Genomic DNA, 23,255 nt, shown 5'->3' with positions numbered 1-23,255 from the left:
TAAGTTATTTAGAGAATTTAAATAGATGTTTCATAACTTTTCATCAGAATTCTAAAAATTGAATCTCCAATATTTCAATAATTCTAAACACCAAATATATTAATTAATTATATATATATATATATGTGAGTCTATTTGTAATGAAAGAAAATAAATTATTATTTCAAAAAAGGAGGACAGTGAAGAACGGTACCGGTAAATTTAGAATTTTTATTTGGCTGAATAACAAACTACTTAAGGGAATCAGATGTCCAGAACATACACATTTATGTTTGTTTTTCTTTCATCATTGGTTGCATTATATCTCAGATTTATGGTTCAACTTTCACATTAATTTTTTTTCCATAAGACTAGTGTCTAAAAGGAAATATAGGAAAGACAAAGTCAATGATTTATAGAGAAATAAAAAAAATGTTTATATTTGGCATTCCTTTTCCTTTGAAGTTTTAGGTTTGGAGTTTAAGATCTTTATTTTTATGCCATGTGAGATGGTTACTCTTTGAAATATTCTGAATGGATCAAATAGTTCATCTTGTGAGGCTTTCAGAAGTGAGTTCAGACAACTGATATTTCAGAGCATCTAAGTTCACATTACTTTCTTATATTTTAAAGGTCATCTCAGCTCTACCCTTATATCCATTCATTCAGCACATATTTATTGAGTATGGAATTGGTAGTAGGAGCATGTCAGTGGTGGATTCTGTGTTTACCTTTCTTATGTCTCATAAAAAAGAGAAAATATGCAACAATAAATATAATAAAGGGATAAGGACCGGCTAAAAAAGGAATAAGGACCAGAAATAGAACGAACTGCTTTCTAAACATGCATAATTTCTGTGATTGCTAGACTACTTCTTTCAAGGCACTAGGCAAGTATATAAACTAGACAAACTCATTCTTGTTGATAATGCTATTGGGAAAAAAAAATTCTCTTCTCCTTCCACACTAAATGTGTCCCAGTTTTCATATGAATACATAATATAGATGATCTGGGTTGGTTGGCATGTCAGAAAACCCAGCTCAAACTAGTTGAAACAAATTGTGTGTGAGTGTGTGCGCGCACGCACGTTTAAATATCGGGTAAAGGCCTTGTGGGAGCCATGAGCTCCTATTGTAGTGTTTAGTGTATTCTTTTTTCTTTCTTTCTCTTGCTCTGGCTCGCTCTTTGGCTCTCAATCTTACTCTCCAAACCCAATCCAGAATCTGTCCCTTATCCTTTCTGAAAAATGATTTTATCTTCTCTTTCTGCAGATAAACCTTCTCAAGTTGTCAGCACACATGATTGCAGGTTTATGTTATCTTTTCTTAGGCCTCAGTAAAAAGAGCTTATTTATTCCATTAAACAGATCCAAAATAAAATTCCAGGGAAAGACTTGGTATTAACCTAGACTGAGTTACATACCAATCCTTGAACATCGCTTTGGTCAGTTACTAGGATACTCGTTGTGGCTAGCCGTGGCCTGGGAACACATTCCTGTGGCCAGAGACAATGGGGGAAGTGTGATTAGCAACCATGCATGGAATAAGTGAAGGACAGTTGTTCAAACAAGGTGGGCAATTTGTTCACCAGGATGAAAGGGTTCTGTCTTAAGCTGGGTCCACCAAGGATTAATATCATTTTTTTGGGAAGGTGTTTTCACCTACAAAGTCAGATTGGCCGTGTGATTAGGATGTCAGGACAGTGACCACCATCACCATGGGTCTTTCTCCTCCTGCCTTGCTTTGCTAATATGCTTGATAGCAAGCATATGCTCTGAATTGCTGTCCACTTTGTATTGCATCATTGAGTCCTACCAAACCTGTTATAGATTTATCCAAACTAAGTCTGATAATCACTTGGCATTTAGGTACAGGGGCTTGGGATTGGAGCCTTCCTTAAAGTGACCCTCCTTGGGTCATATGGCTCAGCCAAAACCTACCTCCTGTGTTGTAGAATAAAGCTGTGGCTGATGCTAGGCTCAAGGGCAAACTGTACCCCATGACAGATTGGCTGTGTGATTCCATCAGGTGTTGGCCCCTGATCTATAGATTGTTCAGAGGAAAACATGCCCTAGAGGAGATGTGGGCCCATTGGGTGATCACTCACAAGGAGCAGTTTTTAGGATGGAGGTGCGGAGAGAGAAAGAGAGAGGAAGAAAAAAGAAAAAAGCAGTCATGAGGGGAGACCCATGCTTTTAATCATGGATGGTTCACCAGGACTTTTAAAGATTTCTGCTGCTATTGCCGTTTCTGCCTATAATTCTGTCATGAGAAAGATCCTGATCCTCAAGTTTACGCAGAAACATGCCCAGGTGCACCTGCGGCACAGCAAAGAGGCTAATTCAAACCTACGTAGGCCTGGGGGCTTTAAACCTTATAAAGCACCCATTGCCGTGAGGAAGGCACCTAAACCTGACAATACTGATTTGTGGCTTCTTGGAGGAAAAAAATTATAAAGGCAAGCAGGGTAAGGAGGCTTACGCTGGAATATATTTAGTGATTAAAAAAAAAACAAAAACACCAAAAGATAGAAATGAATGAAAAACAGAAAGAGACCTGGGTACAGGGGAAGGAGACATGAAAGCAACAACAAAACTGAAATGAAGGAGGCAGATGGCTTCTGCACCTCTGTCATATAGGTTTCGAATTAACTTTAACATGTACAGAAGATACACCAACTGAAAACCTTCGACTCCTTAATACTGAGATTTAAGTTAAATTTGGATATGGCAATTCCCCTAGATTTAAACGTGGTGCCCCTATTAACTTAGAGGAGTTATTGGATAGAAAATAGAGGACACATGGGTGTGCCTCTTCAGAACTATCGCCTTGCTTAAATTTCCCTTAGTCCTAGCATCCATTGCCCTGAAATATCTCATAGAGGGCATGGATGCTTTGACCTAATGAATAATAAATTAAAATTAAATTAAGTCTCTGGCACTTACAAATTGGATTGATAAAATGGAACCCCATGGACCTTACCTCCCAGTTAAAATAGTTAATATGGTCTAATATAAATTAAACAGGGCCTTCAAGGTTTGAAACTTATTATATAAGACCTAATTAGTGGAGGTGTGAATATCTCTACTGCTTCTCTACAGTCCAACTTAACCTACTTTTTAAACCTGGAGAAAGATAAATGGCACCTCAAGGTAGAATATCTCAAATTTAACCCTGTGGATTCCATTCAGGTGGCCACACCCAATATTATTGAAATTATTGACTCCTTACAATTGGCAACCAATGAATATTTTGCTATTATGTATCTGGCTAATATATTCTCTTCAGTGCCTATTTCAATAGCCTCTTAGCGATAGTTGCCTTCATCTCCAAAGGGACATAGTACACATTACCTAGGCTACCATTGTGGTACTTCCATCATGCACTAACTCTGCTGGAAAAACTTTAACAGCATCAGTCTTTCTCCAGGAGCACAGGTATGACATGACATTGATTATGTCCTCCTCCAAGGCGATTCATTTGACACACTAATTAAGGACACACAGATACCCACAAAAGGGGACAAAGCATCTCCCCACACATAGTGCAAGCACACCTCCCACCAACTCAGTAGTGACCATCTCAGTACCCATACAGTCTTTAAGGCACGCACACAAGAGGACTCTCACCTCCCTACTGGGTTCAGGCCTCAGTCACAGAGCACCACAGTGACTCAGATCAACAAGCTCAAATGCAATTAAATAAAACTTGTCACATTTCAGTCATCAGTCAAACATTGGTGTGAATGGTAATAGTGAGTCTGACCCCATTTTCAAGGTCTGAATGTTGACACCTTTCATGCCTCACCCCCCTCTCTTCTCCTTCTGCCTCATGTGTGTAGGAGGTGATGAAAAAGACTGGGTGCACCCCCCTTTGGCACTGTAGGAAGATTCAAACCATGCAAGTGCTGCAAGCCTCTGTTGGGTGGGATTCCTCACCTTGGCCCCGCCCTTAAACGCAATACAAATCCAGGCCACTCTCCTTTCCTTGCTTTCTCATGCAGTCTCAGACCTGCTCCAGAGGCCTGCCCTGCTCTCCTCCACAGGCCTCAATTATGTAAATATTCATCTTGTCATGCCCTCTTTTTTTAAAATGAATGAATGAATTAATTTAATTTTTTTTTGGCTGCGTTGGGTCTTCGTTGCTGAGCGTGGGCTTTCTCTAGTTGTGGTGAGTGGGGGCTATTCTTCATTGTAGTGCGCAGGTTTCTCATCGCGGTGGCTTCTCTTGCTGCGGAGCAACGGGCTCTAGGCATGCCAGCTCTGTAGTTGCAGCACGTGGGCTCAGTAGTTGTGGCTTGCGGGCTCTAGAGTGCAAGCTCAGTAGCTGTGGCACATGGGCTTAGCTGCTCTGTGGCATGTGGGATCTTCCCAGACTGGGGACGGAACCCGTGTCCCCTGCATTGGCAGGCAGACTCTCAACCACTGCGCCACAGGGCTGCCCTCGTGCCCTCTTGATATGTGTCAGGCATCATGTGCATTGACCCCTGAACTAGACTTTGGATGGGGGTCCCCCTGCCTCTGCGGATGATCATAACAGAGGGGATCTCTGAAAGCAAAGCTATGGCAGCAGGAAAGTGAGACTGGAAGGGAGGCTAGAAAAGCACCGTGTCCCGATGAACAGGTTAACACTGGTCACCAGGAGTTGCTGGGGGCCTGTACACTACCACGTAGAGTGTGCCTTAGAGGTGTCCTGACTGAGCGCACCTACCAACTCCACTGTTCCATTAGGGCTGTCCACCTGGTACTTCCTACTTGCCTTCCACACTGGACGGAGCACCCTGTCATGGCCAGAGAATCCCTTCCTGTAGACAGTCGCAGATCTTTGAGTAAAAGTCTTCCAGTGAGATAAAAGGTGGGTACTCAGAAAGTGAGATGCAAACAGTATTCCTTACCGGGAGTGCTGCTGGTTAAAATATACATATCTCACCACTTTCAGAGCACTCTGGCCAACTTAGAGAAGGAATGCTTAGGAGAAAAATTTCAAATACTCTGCCTTTTAGATATGCATATATTCATAAAGCTCACTTCCTTCACAAAACTCCTTCCGTTTAAGCTTTGCCAGTGAAACTGGTCCCAATGAGTTGAACCTTTTGGTATCTCTGAGACAGAGGTCTTGAGGAGTTGCATCCTACTTTACTAAGTATACTTTCCTTGACTAGCATCCAGCTCAGACTCTTTCCTTAGGCCCTTAGTTCCTGCGTGTTAAATTGAGTGTGAGGTTATTAGTAACTCTGGCTAGCTTACATACTTCATAAAGCTTACATCCTTCATAAAGAGATTCATTTGCATTGCAGAATTTAACAAAAATGCTCCAAAACCTTACTTTACTATCCCTAACAGCCATGCCATGGATACACAGTCCCAGGAGCAGCCGTACACCTACATCAAATGTAGGGAGTATTATATCCTCTCAAGTTCACCCAAATTATCAGGACTGATGGAGTGATGCATAGATTATTTTCAAGACATTTGGATATCCAGAATTTAACATTTCATTTTGGAACTAAACCTTTTATTTTGGATTTTTTTTCCATAGAATCAACTTTTTTCATAGAATCAACCTTTCATCTTTTAATCTACATCAAAAGATGTAGATCTTTTCAGAGATCTACATCCTTTTGGACGCGAAAAGTTTGTTAATGATTTCTGTTCCCCAACAGAAATGTTGATTACAGGGCCTGGCCAGCAAGCAGTCAATAAATGTGTAGTCAATAAATTTCGGGGTATCTTCTGGGTGAATCCTAAGCCAGGAGTAAGTGCAATTAACCCAGTCCAGGGCAGTAGTCCTGAAAAATCACTTTGAGTCGATTTATATGATTTTAGTAGAAAACCAGTGGTCTTGAGAGATACTTCTTGGTGTATGCTTGTAAATATCTGTGAGGGAGACCGACAAAATATTCTATGAAGGAACTCAGATGTGATTTCTCCCATTCCTCTATTTCTACCAAGTTAGGTAGAGAAACTAATGCTGTACGAACTGGGAAAGGAAGAAGGAAGGAGGGAACTCTTACTTAGCACATGTCTCAGTGATAATAAAACCTGGCATGAAAGGCACTTCTCCTGTAAGAGAGAATATGCTGGCCTGAGGCCTGTGTTAGGATTCTCACCCAACTAGAAGAGTTTCAAGATCCTGAAAATGCCCCTGATTATACAGAAGGTGGGGCAACTACAAAGGCATTCTTTCCTTTTGGCAGATAAGAAGCCTGAGATAACACGTGTGAAAGAAAACTTCCTCTCTTCCTTTACTTTACTGTGCTTCATTGCAAGAGATGTTGTGTGCATGTGTATGCGTGTGTGTGTTTGAACCAAAGTCACTTTAAAATGTACCAAACATATAGATTATGGCCTATATCAACATATAGATCAGTGGAATAGATTGAGAATCTAGCATGAAGGACTAACACATGCTTCAACATGGATGGACACAAAATGTCATGCTAAGTGAAAAATGCCAGACACCAAAGATCACCTATTGTATGATTCTCTTTATATGAAGTGTCCAAAATAGGTAAATCCACAGAGATAGAAATCAAATTAGTGGTTACCAGGGCTGGGAAGAGCCAGGAATGAAAAGTCCTTAACAGATATAGTGTTTGCTTTGGGGGTGATGAAATGTTTTGGAACTAAATAGATGTGATGATTGCACAATATTGTGAATGGACTGAGTGCCACTGAGTTGAACATTTTCAAGCAGCTGATTTTATGTTATGTGAATTTTACCTCAATTAAAATAAAACCTAAAGAATAAAATAGAAAAGAGCCAGCATTTAGTGGGAAGGTCATCTTGAATTAGGTAAACCTGGGTGTGGAATGGGCAGCTGTCATTGAACATCGTAAATACTAGTTACACATAAAGTGATGAACAAAGTACTTCAATTATAATAAGTGTTCAACAAATGTTGAATTACTTCTTTCATTTAAACTTTTGAATAAAATGCATTAACAGTGAGCAAATAATAGGTTATCTCTGATAGGATTTTCTAAACATTACAAATAGAAAACTTGAGACTTCCCTGGTGGCACAGTAGTTAAGAATCCACCTGCCAATGCAGGGGACATGGGTTCAATCTCTGGTCCAGGAAGATCCCATATGCCTCAGAGCAACTAAGCCTGTGCTCCACAACTACTGAGCCTGTGTTCTAGAGCTGTGAGCCACAACTACTGAAGCCCATGTGCTGTAACTACTGAAGCCCTCACGCCTAGAGCCTGGGCACTGCAACAAGAGATGCTACTGCACTGAGAAGCCCACACATTGCATTGAAGAGTAGCCCCACTTGCCACAACTAGAGAAAGCCTGCACGCAGCAATGAAGACCCAATACAGCTAAATAAATAAATAAAAATAAAATAAAAATAGAAAACTTTTATGTGTTCTTTAAAATGATATGGGATGCCAATATAGTACGGTAGAATTATGCCCAGATTTAGAGTTCAGATGTCTGTGCTTCACCATGGAACTCAAAGCTAAATTGCTGTGAAAAATGTACAAGTTAGTTAATTCTAGGCTTTCATATTCTCTTCTATAAAATTAATATTGCATCAGAGGAACAGTTAACTTTCTTCCAAGTTTAATAGAATATGACTCAATTATATAAAATGTATAGGGACAAATTAAGAAGTAGTTCCTAAGATGTGGAATTTGATTTCCTATAAGAATAAAGATGGTGGGGGAGGGGTAGCACCTTAGAAGTGAAAGATAATCTGGGTGATTTAATGAAGATACAAAATAAATTGTGTCTCTTGTGCCAACTCTGGTTGATGAAAGTAGCTAATTGTTCTGGAGGATGATGCTGGGAAGGACTTCATGATACATTCAGCAGGAAACAGTGCTGTGAAAACCAGTGGTGTTTGCCATGATTGATAAAGCCTGGGAAACTGGGGGTGGGGTGGGTGGCAGGCTGGGAGGGGCTGGTCATTACAGATTTCATCTACTTGGTTTCCTTGATTGAAGAGGAAAAATAAACCCATCAAGGAGAGAAACAGCACATATGGTCCATTTAGGGAAAAATAGATGGGGGGACATTATTTTAGCTATTCCTATTGATCAAGTATAATAAGTGCAATTTACACCCCAATTTCATATTAACTAGAATCTGAGAGTGAGAATTCTGAGAAAGTAAATAGAACTGCCCTTTTTTTTATTATAGAAATACTAGAAATTTCTTCAGTTATGGTTTTACTTTTGTCTCTAAAGAAAAGGTAACTTCACGCTCATCAAAATTTCTCTCATTTCTTGCAAGTTTACTATTTGAATGTGTGTGTGCCTCTGTAAGATTTGAATTCGATTTCTGATTTTCTTAACTCCTGTGAGCACAGCTTAAATCCAAAAAGACTCAGCAGGCACGCCAAGCCATCTCAAATTTTTCTTGCAGTTTGGTGTTTAATGAAAAGGTCCAGTGGCATTATGCAGATCAAAAACAATTATGAAAATGCCATATGGCAACCCCTGCTAATCAAGGTTCTGAGCCACAGTGGGTAATAAGACCTCCTCCCTCAGAAAGGAAAGAGATGTTAATCATGTTTGGAATGATGTGAAAATTGGTGAGCACCGAGGTGAGAAAACAAAAGGGCGAAGGGGTTGGCAAGAAAGATACTGTAATGGGGGAGTGTTCCTTGTGAATGGAATTCTTTGATGCTCAAAATGTCACAAATGCCAAAGAACTAGTGTTATTGTCAGAGTCGGATGAGGATTTATTAATTTTTCAGGCTATTTTTCACATCATAATTTATAAAATAATCTATTTTTATCATAGCCAAGGTTTACTCAATTCAGCTTCCTTCAGTAGTCTAATTCCTTAAGGTAAAAATATACCTGGTATGTTTGACAGAACATAGAATTTAAGAGTCCTGGGGGAGGGATGTAAATGTAGCTGTATCTCTGCTGCAGGAGCAATGGTCTCCTAGTCCACATCTGCAACTTTGGCCACAGTTGAGGCTGGGTGGTCTTCAAGAGAGAAACACATGCTCTGGCTTTCTAATTGGAACAGTTAGAAAGTCAGAGAAAAGCCGTTTTTTGATGTTGTTCCTCCTCACCCTCAGGTTTCACAATGACTTAGGAACTCTTGCAGAACTTTTATTGGAAGGCTTTGAGTACAGTTTTGTGGCGGTGGCTTGAATCTTTGGAATATTTCCCATGCAGTTCTGAGTTTTGGGCAATTATCCAGCTCCAGATGGCACATGCTTGCCTGGAGGCATGAGGCTCTTTGTCAACGGAGTGAACGCGGGGGTGATACATATTCATGGAGATTTCGAGTCTTTTCGCATCACCTTGTAAGCTGTTTAAAATCATAAAAACCCGTAAGCAGTTAGCTTTTCAAAAAAAAAAAAAGAAAAGAAAATAAATGGGAGTCAATCAAAGTAAATGATCTCTTTTTTATACTAAAAGAAGCTCTATTAAATTGCATTCTAATTGGGGGAAGACATGGTACAGTTCTGTGGACTCACCACCTGGTCTTGCCCAAGCTGCTTAGAGAGGAGCCGTGTGCACGGTGGCTAGGGAGGTGTGGTCTACTGTTTCACCTTGGGCATGTGGGCAGAGGCTCCCCACGCCTGCCATTTCAATGTCTTGGAACTCACTAGTGTTTGCTTTTTTTTTAATTAATTAATTAATTTTTATTTATTGGCTGTGTTGGGTCTTCATAGCTGCGTGCAGGCTTTCTCTAGTTGCGCCAAGCAGGGCTACTCTTTGCTGTGGTTCATGGGCTTCTCACTGCGGATGGCTCATCTTGTTGCAGAGGCGGGCTCTAGGCATGCAGGTGTTAGTAGTTGTGGCTCACGGGCTCTAGAGCGCATGCTCAGTAGTTTCCGTGCACGGCTTAATTGCTCCACAGCATGTGGGATCTTCCCTGACCAGGGATTGAACCCGTGTCCCCTGCACTGGCAGGCAGATTCTTAACCACTGTGCTACCAGGGAAACCCCCTCACGAGTGTTTTTGACAGCTTTCCTGTGATATTGTTTCTTTTTCTACACGTTTTCAACTCAGAAATGTCAATAAAAACAAGAGACTTAAAGAAATAAGAATTATATCCCTTTGACACAAAAATATAAATACCCATTGGAGTAATCTTATAAATAATGGACATTTTCATGGTGTTACCCCAGCTTGTACAGCCCACTCAAATACATGATTTCATTGACTGTCAAAACAACCTGTAACATGTGTACAGTTGATGCCATCACTTTTCACATGTTATAATGAATATGGGCTTGGACCTCGGTAGTTGTGGAGGGTAGAGGAAATAAATGAGAACTAAAGTCACCAGTCCAGCTATAGGCTTGGTTCCTTAGACAGATTGGTAACCCTCGGTCTAAGTCGCAGTATCTGAATGGACGCTAGCTTTTATCTAGACCAGGGTCATGATCCAATAACTTCAGAACCAGTATTTGGGGTTTTGTAGACATCTCTGAAAAATGATAATACTCAAAATCAGATGGGAGAGCATTAAATGTATCTAAGTGGTCCATTAACTGTGATAAAAATAGTCAAAAATAAAAGGCACCTTGCCAAATCATCAGGAAGAGTGGTTCTTTACAACTAAGTGGGCAGGTTTTAGCAATATGTGTAGGTATCTCCAATCAAGAAAATGGGATATTTATTAAAAATTAAGGCAGAGACTGAGTTATGTGGATTTGACAAGGAATTAAATATAGACTTACTAGTAAGTAAAAAATATTTCAAATTAGGTACCAGCCTGAAACTTTCTAACTAAAAGGGCTTAGCTTTCTATTCTATAATATATGCTGATGGCCTTAAATAGGAATGGCTTAGCAACATGATAAATTATAGCTTTCAAATGGAAGGGATCAGTGTTTACAGTCAAGAGGAACAGAGGAAAACAGATTAATTCTGCACAGGGCACATGATGTTTATAGAGCAGCCGATATCATATACATGGTATGACACAGATTTTTTGAAAAAGAAATATTTGACAGAATATGAGACCTTTAAAATGAGTTTCTCTTTAATTATAAAGTTATACATTTTTGTTATCTTCCTAAGCTTTATTTCTTCCCTGCAATCAGCTCCTTTAAAATCTCTATGCTTGTTGAAAGCTTTGTATATTGTGTGAACTTTTTTCTCCTTGTGATAAGTGATACTCTTCTTTTATTTAAATATTTTGAGTCAATGAATTTTAATAATTTTAATTATATAGATACAATCTATATTGATTTAATTTTTTATTTTGGCCTTTTAAAATTTTTTATTTTGGTCTTGTGAAAATTACACATACTGTATAGAATCACAACTGTCCTACTCTTGGGCACAGGATTTTCTATAATTATACTTCATGATTTTCTTAACAATGTGTTCATTTATGATTGATGGTAACTTTTATAGAATGTGAAATCCTATATCCAAATAAGAAGGGTAGAATGGCTTTTATATCGTAACAAACATTGTGAGGTATTCCTTTTTTGAGAAAATGCTGTATGTAGTTAAAATGTTGAGAATATTTTTTTCTTCATAATTTTATAATATTGGAGTTAACTGGTAGCTAGGCAAGAAGACACCACTGACTATCAGAAGTCAATAGTTTGAAAAACTGGGTTAAAATCTACTTTACTTGAATAGTGTATTAATTTGAAAAAGAACAGCTATGGAAGCAAAATAAGACTTGTTTTGTTCATATCTTGAGAATTTTAACAAATTAGCAATAGAAAATTGAATCAATCTCAAGTTATAAGCTTATTTTAAAATGGTGCCATATTGTTAAAACCCTCAGCACCTGGAAGCACCAAATCAAAATCCTCTCTGCATCAAAGCACCTTTATTCCAAGTCTGAAACAAACTCCACCAATAGTTTCTCTAGGACAATGGGCATCAATGTTTATTTGCATTGACCCACAGAATCCCCCTCAACCCATTGATATTCATTCCTTTATCGCCCAGCTTCCACCTGAGGTGATTTTCTTTATGCTGAAGAAAACCTTTCAGTATTTCTTTTAGTAAAGGTCTGTTTGCTTATGTTGTCTGTGTGCGTCTCCAACTCAAGAGGAAAATTTTGGCTTGGTGGTAACAGGTGAGAGCTGCTACTGAGAAGGTCTAACATACGTGCAATTGGATTTTCAGACAGAAAGTAGAGGAAGAAAAGCATTATTTGAAAAGATAAAATCTAAGAATTCACTAAAATGCATGAATGATATTAATTTACATATTCACAAACATCTACACACCCTTTAACAAGATAAATAAAAATGAATTTTACCTAAGCACAACATAGAATACAATTAAGATGCAAAGAAGGCAATTGCATTTTGCAATTTCTAGCCAGAGGAGTAAAATTCATGTGTATTGTTATGCCTGATCAGAATGATGGAATAAGTTTCCTCCTAGCTGGTTCTGAGTCAGCTCTTCACTACTGGACAGGTAATGTTCTTTCTGAAATTGTTCTCTTTTCCATAACCCAAACACTCTATACACTCTTCAATGCCTAAAAACTCTTCTCTATAGATCCTTATATCAGTATTAGATAGATTAATATGACTTTCCCAGTGATGCTTAATCACTAAATTAATTTTTCTCTTTGAAGTGCAAATAATTTTTCTCCACTGTAGGAATATGAGGCAGAGACTAACAAGGCTTAAATTTATGTGGTACCCTAATTGGTAATGCTTTTCTCATCCTGCTTGTGCAACCTCTTTCAAAAGGATAGAGAGGAGTTCTTGAAAAAATAGCACTCATCAGGATCACATAAAATGGACTGTAGACAAAGTCACCAAAAGAATAACAGCTGGAAATCTTTTATGGACACATAGTGTTTCTTACAATGGCTCTTTCTCATTTGTCTCAATTTAACTTTATCCCTTCTCCCTTGCTCCTTCAGTATCTGAATAGTGAAGCACATGTTATTCCTAAGACTGAAGACCATTGAAATGGATTTGTAGGTGTGAATTACAGTAGTGCAGATAATAACAAGGTTATAAAGTTGTGAAAAATATCAATCCTTAGCAAATTACATATTTGAGTATATAAAAATTGGTAGTTAAGTTGTTTTGAAGTGCCTCTTTTATGAAAGAAAATAGGAGAGTACCTGTATGAAGTTGTCCACACAAATATACTATTATGTAGTACACATACAGGACATGGCCACTAACACAAATACAGTTCATTCTGAACATACTTTTCTTCATAGTTTTAATATTACATCGTTCATATTCTTTTGCCATCCCTATCAAAATCTTATTACATTTGATTGATTGATTTACATTTTTAATGCTAAATATTAATAGTCAATAACCACATCAGTGACCAGAGCTTAGCACAAAATTTAGATTCAAACTGTATTGGATTCTGAACATATTTGCAAAGTTTAATCAAGTTTTATAAAAATAAATGCATAAAGCAAGAATAATCTAGTCTAGTAAGAATAGTCTAGTAAATAACAACCAGAGTTGAAAAGTGGCAAGTGTTGATAAAGAATTTCAAGTTTGTGCCAATTAAACCAGTATCAACATTAGTAAAATTCTGATATATTTTTCAGACAATTTGGTCAGTGCTCCAAGCTTTCAAGGTGCCCTTCCTCCACAGCCTTGTCGAGGACCTAACCAACTTCTCCACAACTGATGATCACGTAGGACTCATCTATAAAGGAGGGTGACTTTGAGGCAGTTTAATGATGAGGGAACCCTAGGAGATATGGAGTTGTTTTTTAATCATCCGTTCAATTTCACCTCCATTTTACACTAACAGTTCATCAAAACTCACAGATTAGGTGACTATAAACAACAACAAAAATTGATTAACTTTACTTGCAAACACAATTAATTTTATTTATAAAAATAAGACCTAAATATTTATGTTTTGCTAAGCAACTTTAAATTATATGTAAATTTATACGAGTAAAGCTGGGACTTATGAGATGACAAACAGGATGAATTTCAGCAACATATTTTGTGATCTTATTTCAGAAATGTGATTAATATCTGAAACATAGAAACCTGAAGGGAATCATAAAATGTATACTAGCTGTGCTTAAAACACAAGTCTCCAAAAACCTATTAATATACCTAATGTCTATTGATTAAGTAGATATGAACTAAGCTCAGTGAGGTTTATTGGATAATAAATAAATCAAATTATTTTTAGCAGGAGGATTGCCTGTTGACTATTTCTCCTGACTGTGATTTTCAGAGTACCATGCGTATATATCAGTGACGACACATATAGTTGTATACAATTCCCGTGTTGTGTGTAGGACTAGTCCTAAGGACAGAAGTGGAAACCCAAAGTTATCATATTGACATAAAATCAAGCCTACTTAAAGATAACATTCCTGGATACTTTTTTATGTCTGAGTTTTCAGTAACTTTAATTATTTAGGAAAAATAAATATGAATTTTGTAAAATCCCAATTGAATTAGATTTATGTTACCTGGGAGAATTTTCAGCAATATTATTTTCATTTTTTGTATTATTTACAGAGCCCCTGGGCATGGAAAAAATAAAGTACAAGGTAAATCAGTTTTATAATAGATTTAGGATATGGCAGTACTAAAGCCTCCTGAAAGCTCTGAGTTAGAAGTAATATTACAAGGAAGAGGGATCCTTGGGGAGGGTACTTTGCTGTTAGAAAAGTCATTAAAGAAAAGTTTTATGTTGATTAGAGCCATAGGATATATTTGAGAAAGACCTCAGAAAGTGCGAAATCTGCTGGATAACAAAAGAATATGTCTGTTTATAACAAAAGAGATAAAATAATAAAAAAATCAAACATATTATCCTAACCTGAATACCAACATACTTGTAATTAATATGTATGTTAATTTTATTTGTGAATTATGCATAAAGCTATGAAAGTTTTATTTACTAGAATCTAGTTTGATTGATGATTTTTTCCAATGATAGTTTCCCAAATCTTAAAATGTTCTAATCAAATATTATTTCAGAGAAACTAAAGATAAGCCCATTATGCATCTGGATTACATGATATAATTTTGAGAAATTTATACATCATTTGTAATTGATTCTTTAATAATCACATTTTTCTACTTTATTAAAGAGCTTACAGACTACTATTTTTCATCAGCGAAATAGATATATACCTTCTATCTTTATTAGTTTAGGTCATAAAGTATATCAGGTCAGATATGATTCTTCTCTACTAAGTCTGTTGTATTTAAACTGATTTTTAGAAGAGACATTTTGGCTAGGGATTAAGAGTTTATTTTAGACTTAACATTATGATTGTTAATAAAACATATTATGTGATCCTAATATATAATATATAAAACATGCTATTGTATGTATGGAATAAGATTTTAAAAGCAAACCCAGGAAATGTTTTTAGTCTATACCACTCAAATCAACATTCATTTTGGTGCTCAAAGTTTCTTATTCCAATCATGACCTTGTTACAGGAAAAGCAGATTATCTAGTAAATAGCCATTTTCAAATGAGTTTAACTAAGTGCTTTAGGAGTTTTGAGGAAGCTCTTATTTTTTATGAGAATTATAATATGCAATATTCTAACAATAGCAAAACTGAGAGAATATGTTAGGTGATCTTTTAGATGTAGAGAAAGCATAATGACACATCTTATTTTATCTTCTAATTAAGAAAATTATTTTGTAGAAAAGAAAACAAAAGTTGTTTTTAAGTCTGATAGGACTGGTTCTTTTTTCCATTTGTTCTTACTCTTTGGCTTATAATTTTTTTTTTCAAAGTTCTTTGTTCTAACTCATTTTTTCTTGTCAACCGGCCCACACACAGGGAACTGGATACTGACTGTTTATCCTCAGCCCACACTTCCCCCTTCTACATTCCTCCTGGACCATGGGGCTTGCACTGCATACAAAATGTTCACGAACTCCCTTGAAGCTAACATTCTGGACATGCTTTAGCTTTTGCAAATGTGTGCTCATTGATATTTAGAAGACTGAAAGAATAATAAGCCAGGTACACACAGATGCCCATGGGCACCATATTCTATGATCCAATCATGAGTGTTCTGCTTGTGAGCAGCTCTGAGAAGTGGTAGTGGTGATTTCAGAAGAACTAATGTCTGGATTTAGCTGCTACAATGTCTTTGGAGTCAAAAATCCAACGGTGAACCCTGGACGTTTTGCTCCTCCAGCCTGCCTGCCACTTTTATAAGCCCTATATTTTTTTGATTAAATTCTTTTTTGGCTCTCAATATTTAAGATGTTTTCTGTTTTCTATACCGAATTTCCACTGATATGTTCAGTAAAACTTGATAGCAAAAACTTTACAGTTCAGGATCTTAAAATAAGTAAGATCAATACCTTTACTATTTAAATTCATATTCAAGATTCTTACTATACTATTTGGTCAATTTAAGGAATATTCATTGAGATTAGATACTATAAGGTTCAATAACAGATAGACACTATCTGGAAGAAATTATTTTAAAAACATTTTTTCTTAGAAGAATATTTAAACATAGGTAACAACAGAGAAAATGGTGTAAAGAGATCACATATATCTGCTATTTGGCTAATATCATTATTATTTTGTTATATTTGCTTTATCTGTATTTTTCCTTTGCTGAAATATTTTAAAGCAAATCCCTGATATTTTATTCCTATATAGTTTAGTTTTAGATCTATAAAATTAGAACATTTTCTGACAACCAAAAGAACATTATTGTACCTAAAAAATTACAATGCCTTAATACTACTAAAAACTTCATTCTCATGGAAATCTCCATGTTTATTTTTTAAGAACTTTTATTGAGATACAGTTAACATACAATAAACTGCATATATTTAGAGTGTACAATTTGCTATCCCAATCTCCCAATTCATTCCCCCCAAACCCTCCCCACTTTCCCCACTTGGTGTCCATATGTTAGTTCTCTACATCTGTGTCTCTATTTCTGCCTTGCAAACTGGTTGATTTGTACTATTTTTCTATATTCCACATATATGTGTTAATATACGGTATTTGTTTTTCTCTTTCTGACTCACTTCACTCTGTATGACAGTCTCTAGGTCCATCCATGTCTCTACAAGTGTCCCAGTTTCATTGCTTTTTACAGCTGAGTAATATGCCATTGTATATATGTACCAAAACTTTTTTATCCATTCATCTGCTGATGGACATTTAGGTTGCTTCCATGTCCTGGCTATTGTAAATAGTGCTGCAATGAACATTGGAGTGCATGTGTCTTTTTGCATTATGGTGTTCTCTGGGTATATGCCCAGCAGTGGGATTGCTGAGTCATATGGTAACTCTATTTTTAGTTTTGCAAGGAACCTCCATACTGTTCTCCATAGTGGCTGTATCAATTTACATTCCCACCAACAGTGCAAGAGCATTCCCTTTTCTCCACACCCTCTCCAGCATTCACTGTTTGTAGATTTTCTGACGATGCCCATTCTGACTGGTGTGAGGTGATACCTCATTGTAGTTTTGATTTTCATTTCTCTAATAATTAGTGATGTGGAGCAGCTTTTCATATGCCTCTTGGCCATCTGTATGTCTTCTTTGGAGAAATGCCTATTTAGGTCTTCTGCCCATTTTTTGATTGGGTTGTTTGTTTTTTTGATATTGAGCTGGATGAACTGTTTATATATTTTGGAGATTAATCCTATGTCTGTTGATTCATTTGCAAATATTTTCTCCCATTCTGAGGGTTGTCTTTTCGTCTTGCTTATAGTTTCCTTTGCTGCGCAGAAGCTTTGAAGTTTCATTAGGTCCCACTCATTTATTTTTGTTTTTATGTCCATTACTCTAGGGTGGATTAAAAAAGATCTTGCTGTTATTTATGTTAAAGAATGTTCTTCCTATGTTTTCCTCTAGGAGTTTTATAGTGTCTGACCTTACGTTTAGGTCTTAAATCCATTTGGAGTTTATTTTTGTGTATGGTGTTAAGGAGTGTTCTAACCTCATTCTTTTACATGTAGCTGTCTAGGTTTCCCAGCACCACTTATTGAAGAGGCTGCCTTTTCTCCATTGTATATGCTTGGCTCCTTTGTCCCAGATTAGTTGACCGTAGTTTATCTCTGGGCTTTCTCTCCTGTTTCATTGACCTATATTTCTGTTTTTGTGCCAGTACCATACTGTCTTGATCACTGTAGCCTTGTAGTATAGCCTGAAGTCTGGAAGCCTGATTCCACCAACTCCGTCTTTCCATCTCAAGATTGCTTTGGCTATTCGGGGTCTTTTGCATTTCCATACAAATCATAAAATTTCTTGTTCTAGTTCTGTGAAAAATGCCATTGGTAATTTGATGGGGATTGCATTGAATCTGTAAATTGTTTTCAGTAATATAGTCATTTTCACAATGTTGACTCTTCCAATGCAAGAACATGGTATGTCCCTCCATCTGTTTGTGTCATCTTTGATTTCTTTCATTAGTGTCTTATAATTTTCTGAGTACAGGTCTTTCACCTCCTTGGTTAGGTTTATTCCTAGGTATTTTATTCTTTTTGTTGCATTGGTGAATGGGATTGTTTCCTTAATTTTTCTTTCTGATCTTTCATTGTTAGTGTATAGAAATGCAAGGGATTTCTGTGTGTTAATTTTGTATTCTGAAACTGTACCAAATTCATTGATTAGCTCAAGTAGTTTTCTGGTGGCATCTTTAGGATTTTCTAAGTGTAGTATGTCATCTGTGAACAGTGACAGTTTTACTTCTTTTCCAATTTGGATTCCTTTGATTTCTTTTTCTTCTCTAATTGCTGTGGCAAGGACTTCCAAAACTATGTTGAAGAGTAGTGGTGAGAGTGGACATCCTTGTCTTGTTCCTGATCTTAGAGGGAATGCTTTCAGTTTTTCACCATTGAGAATGATGTTTGCTGTGGGTTTTTCATATACAGCCTTTTTTTTATATATTTTATTTTATTTTTATTTTATTCTTAATTTTATTTATTTATTTATTATTTTTCTGGGGTAGGTTCCCTCTATGCCCACCTTCTGGAGAGTTTTTATCATAAATGGGTGTTGAATTTTGTCAAAAGCTTTTTATGCTTCTATGGAGATGATCATGTGGTTTTTATCCTTCCATTTGTTAATATGGTATATCACATTGTTTGACTTGCATATATTGAAGAATCCTTGCATTCCAGAGATAAACCCCACTTGATCATGATGTATGATCCTTTTGATGTGTTGTTGGATTCTGTTGGCTAGTATTTTGTTGAGGATTTTTGCATCTAAATTCATCAGTGATATTGGTCTGTAATTTTCTTTTTTTGTAATATCTTTGTCTGCTTTTGATATCAGGATGATGGTGGCCTCATAGAATGAGTTTGGGTGTGTTCCTTCCTCTGCAATTTTTTGGAAGCGTTTGAGAAGGATGGGTGTTAGCTCTTCTATAAAAGTTTGATAAAATTCACCTGTGAATTCATCTGGTCCTGGGCTTTTGTTTGTTGGGAGATTTTTAATCACAGTTTCAATTTCATTACTTGTGATTGGTCTGTTCATATTTTCTATGTCTTCCTGATTCAGTCTTGGAAGGTTATACATTTCTAAGAACCTGTCCATTTCATCCTGGTTGTCCATTTTTATTGGCATATAGTTGCTTGTAGTAGTCTCTTATGGTGACTTTTATTTCTGTGGTGTCTGTTGTAACTTCTCCTGTTTCCTTTCTAATTTTATTGATTTGAATCCTCTCCCTCTTTTTCTTGATGAGTCTTGCTAGAGGTTTATCAATTTTATTTATCTTCTCAAAGAACCAGCTTTTAGTTTTATTGATTTTTGCTATTGTTTTCTTTGTTTCTATTTCATTTATTTCTGCTCTGATCTTTATGATTTCTCTCCATCTACTAACTTTGGGTTTTGTTTTCCCTTCTTTCTCTAGTTTCTTTAGGTGTAAGGTTAGATGGTTGATTTGGGATTTTTCTTGTTTCTTGAGGTCCGATTGTATTGCTATAAACTTGCCTCTTAGTACTGCCTTTGCTGCATCCCATAGTTTTTGGATTGTTGTGTTTTCATTGTCATTTGTCTTTAGGTGTTTTTTTTTTCCTCTTTGATTTCTTCAGTGATCTCTTGGCTATTTAGTAGCATATTGTTTAGCCTCCATGTGTTTGTGTTTTTTACAGTTTTTTTCCTATAATTGATTTCTAATCTCATAGTGTTGTTGTCGGTAAAGATGCCTTATACGATTTCAATTTTCTTAAATTTACCAAGGCTTGATTTATGACCCAAAATGTGATCTATCCTGGAGAATGTTCCATGTGCACATGAGAAGAATGTGTAATCTGCTGTTTTTGGATGTAATGTCCTATGGATATCTATTAAATCAAGCTGATTTATTGTGTCATTTAAAGCTTGTGTTTCCTTATTAATTTTCTGTCTGGACAATCTGTCCATTGTTGTAAGTGGGGTGTTAAAGTCCCCCACTATGATTGTGTTACTGTCGATTTTCTCTTTCATAGTTGTTAGCATTTGCCTTATGTATTGAGGTGCTCCTATATGGGGTGCACATATATTCATAATTGTTATCTCCTCTTCTTGGATTGATCCCTTGATCTTTATATGGTGTTCTTTCTTGTCTCTTGTAACAGTTTTTATTTTGAAGTCTATTTTATCTGATATGAGTATCGCTACTCCAGCTTTCTTTTGATTTCCATTTGCATGGAATATCTTTTTCCATCCCCTCACTCTCAGTCTGTTTGTGTTCCTAGGTCTGAAGTGGGTCTCTTGTAGACAGCATTTATATGGGTCTTGTTTTTGTATCCATTCAGCCAGTCTGTGTCTTTTGGTTGGAGCATTTAGTCCATTTACATTCAAGGTAATTATTGATATGTATGTTCCTATTGCCATTTTCTTAATTGTTTTGTAGGTCCTTTTATTCTTTTATCTTTTCCACTTAGAGAAATTCCTTTAGCATTTGTTGTAGGGCTGGTTTGGTGGTGCTGACTTCTCTTAGCTGTTGCTTGTCTGTAAAGCTTTTGATTTCTCCCTCGAATCTGAATGAGATCCTTGCTGGTGGAGTATTCTTGGTTGTAGGTCCTTCCCTTTCATCACTTGAATTATATCATGCCACTCCCTTTGGACCTGCATAGTTTCTGTTGAGAAATTGGCTGTTAACCTTGTGGGCGTTCCCTTGTATGTTATTTGTCATTTTTCCCTTGTTGCTTTTAATAATTTTGCTGTCTTTAATTTTTGTCAGTTTGACTACTGTGTATCTTGGCATGTTTCTCCTTGGGTTTATCCTGCATGGGACTCTCTGTGCTTCCTGGACTTGGGGAGCTATTTCCTTTCCCATGTTAGGGAAGTTTTCAACTGTAATCTCTTCCAGTATTTTCTTGGGTCCTTTCTCTCTCTCTTCTCCTTCTGGGACCCCTATAATGCGAATGTTGGTGTGTTTAACATTGTCCCAGAGGTCTCTTAGGCTGTCTTCAGTTCTTTTCATTCTTTTCTCTTTCTTCTTTTCTGCATCAGTGATTTTCACCATTCTGTCTTCCAGGTCACTTATTTGCCCTTCTGCCTCAGTTAATCTGCTATTGGTTCCTTCTAGTGTATTTTTCACTTCTGTCTTTGTGTTGCATATCTCTGTTTGTTTGTTCTTTAATGCTTGTAGGTCTTCAGTAAACTTTTCTTGCAACTTTTCGATCTTTGCATCCAGTCTTTTTTCAAAGTTCTGGATCATCTTCACCATCATTATTCTGAATTCTTTTTCTGTAAGGGTGCCTGTCTCCTCTTCATTTAGTTGTTCTTCGGGGGTTTTATCTTGTCCCTTCATCTGGTACAAAGTCCTCTGCTTTTTCATTTTCTGTATCTTTCTGTGGCTGTGGTTTTCAGTTCCACAGAAGGAAATACTGCTGATACTGCTTGATACTGCTGTCTGCCATATTGTGGAGGAAGCTATCTAGGAGGCTCGTGGATGCTTCCTGATGGGTGGGACTGATGGTGGGTTGGGCTGAGTAGGTGGAGCTCAGTGACACTTTAATCTGCTTGTCTGCCAATGGGTGGAGCTGTGTTCACACCTTGCTGGTTGTTTGGCCTGAGGCTACCCAGCACTGGAGCTTACAGGCTCTTTGGTGGGGCAAATGGTGGACTCTGGAAGGGCTCATGCCAATGAGCACTTCTCAGAACCCCTGCCACCAGTATCCCTGTCTCCTCAGTGAGCCACAGGTGCCCCTCACCTCTGCAGGCAACCCTCCAACACCAGCAGGTAGGTCTGGTTCAGTCTCCTATGGGATCACTGCTCCTTCCCCTGGGTCCTGGTGAGCACACTATTTTTCATGTGCCCTCCAAGAGTGGAGTCTCTGTTAACCCTGGTCCTGTGGAGGTCCTGCAATCAAATCCCAGTGGCTTTCAAAGTCTGATTCTCTGGGGATTCCTCCTCCCATTGCTGGACCCCCAGGTTGGGAAGCCTGACATGGGGCTCAGAACCCTCATTTTAGTGGGTGGACTTCTGCAGTATAACTGTCCTCCAGTTTGTGAGTCACCCCCCCAGCATTTATGGGATTTGATTTTAACACGATTGCGTCCCTCCTACCATTTCATTGCGGCTTCTCCTTTGTCTCTGAATGTGGGGTGTATTTTTTGGTGAGTTCCAGCATTTCTGTGTTAATGATTGTTCAGCAGTTAGTTGTGGTTCTGGTGCTCTTGCAAGAGGGAGTGAGCGCATATCCTCCTACTCCGTCATCTTAATCCCATGTTTATCTTAAAAGGGATATTTTTACATTTGACTTGTTCAAATCAGCATCTGAAAAAGATATAAGCCCTGCACTTTTTTATGTCTCTTAAATCTCCTTCATTCTAGAATTGTCCTCACCCTTTGTTTTTCATGGCATTAACTTGTTAAAGACTCAAATGGTCCTATGTTTGTAGATTTTAAGAGTTATGGGACAAAGATTTCTTTATGATAATTTTTTTTTCACCTTATGAAGTTTATCAGTCCGTTTGTTGACAGTGTGAAATGAAGGGTGAATTTTAAAAAGAGTGTAATGGTGGAAAATGGAATATCAACTTCTTAAGTACACATTTTCCTCATAGTATAAGGTTGGTGATCATCAATTTATGACATGATTTTATTTTTTTTCTAAGGAGCAGTGGAGATAAAGGAACGGAGAAAGCAGTGGTTTGAAATCATCTTATTTTTCTTCCCCATGGTGAATGACAAAGAAAACGGGACCAGGAAATTAGGATTTTAGGCAAGGCAGCAGTTGAATACATGGACCATATGATGTATTTTTACAGGATTTATGTGTCTAGTCTGCACTGGGAAAGGTATAAAGACTAGAAGGAGCTAATGGAGAAATAATTTTTTTTTTTAAATGCTCAATGGATTGCCTTTCCTGTTCAGAGTGAAGAATAGTGTAGCCAAACAAGCAAGCTGGAAGACTAGAATAAGGGGAAGA

This window comes from Hippopotamus amphibius, chromosome 11, assembly GCF_030028045.1.
Source record: "Hippopotamus amphibius kiboko isolate mHipAmp2 chromosome 11, mHipAmp2.hap2, whole genome shotgun sequence".
Taxonomy (NCBI): domain Eukaryota; kingdom Metazoa; phylum Chordata; class Mammalia; order Artiodactyla; family Hippopotamidae; genus Hippopotamus; species Hippopotamus amphibius.
The sequence above is the reverse complement of the archived record's forward strand: the minus strand, read 5'-3'. Positions refer to the sequence as shown.